The sequence below is a fragment of the Pyrus communis genome, chromosome 16, assembly GCF_963583255.1.
Source record: "Pyrus communis chromosome 16, drPyrComm1.1, whole genome shotgun sequence".
Classification (NCBI taxonomy): domain Eukaryota; kingdom Viridiplantae; phylum Streptophyta; class Magnoliopsida; order Rosales; family Rosaceae; genus Pyrus; species Pyrus communis.
Genome location: NC_084818.1, coordinates 6,452,268 through 6,459,421, shown reverse-complemented (window position 1 = coordinate 6,459,421; position 7,154 = coordinate 6,452,268). Strand labels below are relative to the sequence as shown.

The 7,154-nt window shown below is 38.5% G+C and overlaps 1 pseudogene; it reads left to right on the top strand.

The window, feature by feature from the left end:
• The first annotated feature begins 5,548 nt into the window (after positions 1 to 5,548).
• LOC137719700 (heat shock 70 kDa protein 4-like) lies at positions 5,549 to 6,224 on the top strand (annotated as a pseudogene).
• Positions 6,225 to 7,154: the final 930 nt, after the last annotated feature.

The window sequence follows — 7,154 nt, the reverse complement described above, 5'->3', positions numbered from 1 at the left end:
ATAATTTTGAAGTTTTCACTTTAGAAAAGTATGATTCGGCTGGGGAAAGGAAAGCAAATTAAGTTCTAAGTACATCGGACTTTATGTGATCATCGAAGAGTAAGTGAAGTTGCTTGAATTACTTCCAGAGTTATTGTAAGAGCATGATGTGTTTCATGATTCAACATTTTTAGAAATTTCATCACGAAAAGAAATAGTGAGATTTGGAAAGGAGACAAAATAAGTCTTAAACACATCAGACCGTTTTTGACCACTAAAGGAATCGATGAAGTTGCATACAAATGGTGATGTCTTCAGAATCGGCTAAGGTGCATAATGTATTATATTTCGATGCGTTGTCACTAGGTGGCAGATTCGTCACATGGAGTTCCGGTGCAACTGTTGAGAATTAATCCGGATTAAACTGGTTGAGGAACCAAGGACGACTTTGGATTCGAAAAAGAATGTATTGAGAATTAAGACAGTGTAATTGGTAAAGAATTTGTGAAGAAAGCATTCAGTGGAAGAAATTACGTGGGAGAAGGAGAATCGGATGAGAGAGATTTATCCGAAGCTATTGTATGAGTTTAGATGATTAAGTTGGTTGTTGGAATTTCGGGGACGAAATTCTATAAGGAGGGAAGGTTGTCACAACCCGTCCCGGAATTTTAATTCCGAGGACGTGAAGTTATGAAAATGCCCTTAAACGGGACTAAGGGGCGTAAAATATGTTGTAACTTGATGATTTGGGGATTGGGTAGGATCCCACCTCCCTCAAATCTCTCCCTCATTCCCGTGCCTTGTCTCTCTCTCTCTCCTCCCTCACAAATCTCTCATTCTCTGAGAGTTCTCTCTCTCTCCTTCGAACTCACACAGACCACCCACAAACCACCCCAAAACTATACCAACGAAGGATCTAAGACCACCATCGTACTCCTGAAGACCACACGAACACGATGGTACCAATTTCAGGTGAGTTTCACTTCGGAAAACATGGATTTCAATTTCACTGTGCGTGTGCACTGTTCATGCACATGTAAAACTTGATGTTTTCTGGGATTTTGAAGCTTGTAGGAAGCTTGGTGAGGTCCTAAGGAAGCTCGGAGTGCTTCGTTTGAAGGATTTGGACGTCGGGATCACGAACTGTAAGTTCGGCCGAATTTTCGTATTTTTGGAAAAGTTTGATTCCGTTGTTTTTAGGCCCTAAAACTAGTCCAACGTGGTAGATTATGATTAGGGCTTCATTTTGGTATAAATTACGTGAAAAATGGACGTAGGAACACGGAGAACGACAAGTTCAAAGTTTGGCCGGAGCTTTCGGGGCTTTTTCCGGCGAATCCACGGCGAGTTAAGGGTCAAGGAAGGTATGGATGTGTTCGTCTCGTCAATACCTTCAATTTGATATATAGTACGTAGAAAATGGTTAAGAAATGAAGAAGTTATGACACTTTGAAGTTTACCCAGAAATTCCGGCAAAACACCCACCGCCGGCGAAACCAGTCCGGCGACGCGAGGAAGAAGACGCGCGCGTGGGCAGCGCGTGAACAGGGCGCGTGGGGGCGCGTGAGAGCTCCAAATTGAGTTCTGAAAATTGTCACGCGTTCGTGACGTCGTGTAGATCACCGTGGTATATTCATACACCCAAATTGAGCAACGTATGAGAAAGTTATGGACGAATGTTTGGTGTATGCGCGTTAAATAACGTCAATTTGGTTACTTTTTGTATAGGTGAAAATTATACAGAGGAAGAATGTAACCAAGCTAGGGAAGGCTCAGGGACCTATGAGACGTCGATGTGATCAGTGAGTGGGCAGTTATTTTTCAGTATATATATATACGTATGCTTGACGTATTTCCCAGAAAACGTATTTTAAAAGAAATACGAATTAAATATCCTATCATATATGCATCATATTTTAATATGTGCATTACCATAATTATGCATACTGTTGCATGGTGCTGAGGAGGCCCAGGTAAGCTACATTTAATATACATTTGATATACGTATGAAATACATTTGGAATATGATTGAAATACTATCATCACATGCATTGGTAGTGGCATACATTTATATATGTGTATTTGGTGATGTGGACGCACAGGTAAGTGCCAGGTAAGTGGTATTCATGTTTGTATTTCAGTAGTAGTTTGAGATGCTTAGAGAGCTCATAATCTGCACCCCCGGTGTTAGTGCTCCCGCCCAGAGAGGGGCAGAGTCCTTCACGTGTATGTTCACCAGCACCACACGCTCGCCTTGGATCCAAGTTAGGTGCAAGCCTTGTCGTGCAGACCACATTAGGTGGCTCCGACTCGTAGGTGACCCGCGATTATTCGCACAGTCTTCACGTGATCGTAGCACTAGAGCGTATATATTACACCCAGTCCTGTCGTGCAGACCACGTTAGGTGGCTCCGACTCGTGTGCAGATTCAGATATTGAGTTGAGATTGGAGCTCTATATGCAGCGGTACATGTCACGTTAGGTGACTCCCGGCTGCCAGATTATATGTTATTGATGTGAATTATGCTTGAGCATTTACATTTATTATGAGATTCTAATGTGGCATATTCTCAAGCATGAATGGCATATTCTAAAGCATGAATGGCATATTTTGGAGCATGTTTGGCATATTTGTACATACGTATATATGTTTATTTTCTGGGAAATTATACTTGTTTTACGGCGAGGGGTTACAAAGTTTTGAGAAGTGTTTGGATTTGGAAAAGAATTGTTTTGCTGACCCACTCAACTTTGTTTTGCGCCCCTCCAGGTTCAAGAATTGCAAAGGTGTGGTGACTACGAGGAAATTCAACGGTGTTCTGACAGAATGGACCAAATAAGGACTCACCTTCGGGTGTTTCATTTTAGAAGTTGTATATTTTTAAAGCTTCCGAACTGTGCAAATGGTTACGTCACTCTCACGTGACGGCCAGCATGCCCTCCTTCGGGACGGGGTGTGTCAGCTTAACCCATATATTTATACAAATCTGGTTATAGAAAAAAAATCCGATAAATAAAAAAAGGAAGCAGAATAAAAGGATATAAATCTCTAACTTTTAATCACATTAATAACATCATTTATGATTCCTATTTTCAGAGGAGGTGTATTCAATTGAAATTCTGAGGGATTTTATTTCTTTTAATGAATCTAGGAGTATTTAATCAGGATTTTAAATGATTATCTGAAATTCAATTTGTATTAAAATCTTTAGAAATCTGGGTGTATTCAATTAGAATTTGAAAAAGTTGAGGAATTAGAAGGAACTAGAAAATACGCCCATGTTTTGTCGTGGGACCTTGAATGCACCAGCCTCATGAATAAGACAGATTTAACATGAATAAATTAAACATAATCCTGAATGAACAGAGTGATAGATGAGTGATACATTATCTTTATTTTTCTTGTAAAACTCAGTTTACTGTTCAAAACCAAATAATTTGCAATGTTCTAAAAATCAGCCTAGGCGCTAGGCGAAAGAGTGCCGCCACGATTTGGACCAAATCGTCCGGCCAAATCGGGTAAGAGTTAGGCGCCCACCCAGATGCTTTCTAGGCGGTCTAGGCGGTGGGCAAGGCGATAGTTTTTGTTTTTTTTTTTTCGGCATACTAGCTCTTTGGTATTCGGTTGCTGTCGGCGCGTCGCATCTTTTGTTTTCACTCACTATCGTATTTTTAGTAGAAAATGGAAGATCTAAAGAGAAGGAGTATGGGGACAGAGAGAGCATTTAGATTGCAAGCCTCGAATACATCGAAGGAGGAGGAAATTTACAGAGCAAAAGCAAAATAGAAGATGAAGTGAGAGAGGAGGAAGAGGAAACGACTGAAAACCCCCAAACTATTGCCTTCCGCTTACCAATGCGTCAAACCTGCACGTAGCACTACACTCTTATCATTAAATTTTCTTTTAATTTTATTACACTATTTTATGTATGATATAGGATTGGGACTTTGAATGATGTGAGGGGGTTGTGGTGGAGGGGGTACACGTGGTTTAAGAAAAACATTAAATTCAAATTTCATTCAACATATCTTATATTATTTTATTCTTAAAAATTAGATTGTTTTGTTTTGGAAATCCCAATTGGAGAGGGATAATTTTTGAGACTTATGAAAGTTTCTCTCTTTTTAAGACCACGGTCACCACATCAAACTATGTACTTAAAACTCTAACATCACATATACTATTTTTTTTAAATAACATATTTTTCATGTTTATTTTTCTAATATATAATTAATTTATAATAAATTTACATAAATCCCTCTAACCCGCTTAGGCGCTAGGCGCCAGTTCACCGCCCGACTAGCGCCTAGCGTTTTTTAGAACCTTGATAATTTGTATCATTTACATGCTTGTGCAACATATGTCTTACATTGGAAAAACCTAAAAAATTGAATACAAATTTGTAAACCATGGATGGATTTTGTTTTATATTTTTATAATCAAATCAAGTGGCAATGTAGCACGTAAAATTAAAAACTTGAAGAAACCAGAGAGAGCAGAAATTAAGATGTAGAGATATCCTCAAACTTGCAACATAGTGTATGGAAGCTAACCGTAGAGGTTTGTGAAGCAAACTGCGGCATGAGTTGCAGTCAATTGAACAAAAACATAGTAGTTTAACTAAAAAATGCATGATGAAATGGATTCATAGTTTTCATGCATGACAGAACCCTATACTATTTCATAAAGTCAACTTAATATCATTTCACAAAGTGAAATTATAATGCTTACTTGTCGCAGAGAGGGCAATGCCACAATGAAGGCATATGGTGAAACTTAGTAACCTGTAGCATTCATTGCACTTTGTAGCCGATATGATTTTGCCTATCTGATGGCATCTGCTAACACAAAAAAGGCCACAAAAAGGATGCCAAGTCTACTTTGATTCTTATGTCATGCGATAAATAGAACAGATAGATGATGCTTTCCATATCAATAGCATACCAAGAAATGTAAAGGACACAACACGGTAGCTTACTAATTCAAAAGATTAAATGAACTATAAATGGACCAGTGGTTAATCGAACAAATTCAATACAACTAAATCACATTCTAATTTTAAGCTAAGCACTATATTGCCAAGCAAAGTGCCCATATTGCTATGAATGTAAGAAAAATGAGTTAGCACAATCCACTGCTCATTTTGCTAAATGAAACGCCTAGAATCTATTCATTTCAAGTAAGTAAAAATCCAGAACAGGGAGATGGAGATATCAGACATTGAAAAGTGATTAAATTGCCATCTTAACAATCGATTTAACCCATATACACCTACAAGTATCAAATTCGATCTTAGATAAAAATAAAGCTGCTGATGAGATAACTAATTCTTGGTGTGAGTCATCACTACTACTTTTTATGGCAATGATTACTTAAAGTTCTCATGCATACTCAATTGATCAATAATATCAACAATATTAGAGGAGGCTTTCCTATACTTCTGCCACTGACATAATTTGGACGTGAGTGGAAACTCTAAAGCACTGAGGAGGCTAAGAAACTCATGTGAGAAGACAAAGAGGAGGCTTTCATATACTTCTGCCACTGACATTGCAATTGACTGCTTGGATCAGGGTACTGAATATGGATTTCTTTAACAAGTGTATGGACTATGGAGCCAGTCGAGAAGTGTTTGAAGGATGCCAATATGGAAGGAAGCAGTGTCCATGATGTTGTACTTGCCGGTGGATCTTCTAGAATTCCCAAAGTGCAGCAACTATTGCAGGATGTGTTGAAGGGGAAGCAGCTGTGCAACAGCATCAATCCGGATGAGGCTGTGGCGTATGGTGCCGTTGTTCAAGCTGCAGTTTTGGGTGGGAATGAGAATGGGCAGCTTCAGGACTATTCTCTCTTGGATATCACGCCTCTGTCACTGGGTGTTGAGACTGCGGAAGAGTATTGCAAGACATTCATGTGGGTTGTGATCCCAAGAAACAGCAGTATTCCCATCAAGAGGAACACAACTCTAGTTACTTGGTTTGACAATCAAGTGTCCATCGATTTCCCCATTTATAAGGGTGAGAGTACAAACACCAAAAATAATAATTTGCTGGGTCAATTTACGATCAACGGAATTCCTCCAGCTCCAAGGGGCACTGCTGAATTTGATGTTTGTTTCAGTATTGATGCCAACGGTATTCTAAGCGTCTCTGCTGAGGATAAGTATACCGGCCAGAGGAAAGGGATTACAATCATGAGTGATAAAGACATAAGGAGCTCTGAAGGACTTTGGGCGGTGAACTAATTAAAAAGCCTAGTCCTAGAACTGAATTAGGACATATATTATAACATCAGCTTTACGTTTTAATTTTTAGAGGAGTCGTTTTATCTTCATTGGAATATAAATGTTGGACAAAGTGTCAGTTGAAAGATGGGAGCTGGTACTCAGGAGAAATATATATGAACTAGTGAACTTTGGGCCCTTTTGATATCTTTATGTGATTTTTTTGACCTTGCTTTTGATACCTCTTTATGGAAACTACTTCACATTCTTCGTAAGAAAACATGGAATGCAAACGATTGCATAACATAAACACAGCTGCAAACAGAGTCATTAGTTTTCACAGTTTCACTGACCAAATTGGAGTTATTCTTGTTGGGAGTATCAATCTCTCATTTAGAAATTAAGGGACCTTGCATGTGTTTATAAGTAATTAGACAATTCTCGCATACTATAGACTGAAATATCTTGTATTAGCCAAATTTCCTGTCTCACTGGGTTTTCCATATTTTTATGTTTGCTTAAGTCCTAATATTGACTTCAATCTAAGTTTTTTTTAGTCTTTTAATAAAAGACTGGTCTTTACTTGAATTATGGCTCACGCAGACATGAATAGGACAAAGGATTCAAGGGGAAACATAATTTTTTTGAGGATGTTCCCTACTTAAAAACTTTGCTTTATCATTGTGTGGTTTATAAATGGCAGTTGAATAGTAAAGATGATTGCAAAACATAATTATTAACAGAATATTTACTCCGTACGCTCAGTCGTGCTGAGCATCTCTATTACTGCGTTATTTCTGATGATCATGCATCCTCCCAGTTCTTATTTATAAATCTGTTCTTTGTGCAACATACATACTAGTAAATACAAATGATCATGCTTATACATGTCTATGGTATGTGACTGATTCTTCTGCACACTTTGATTCAAGCTCACTCCCCGGCCGAATG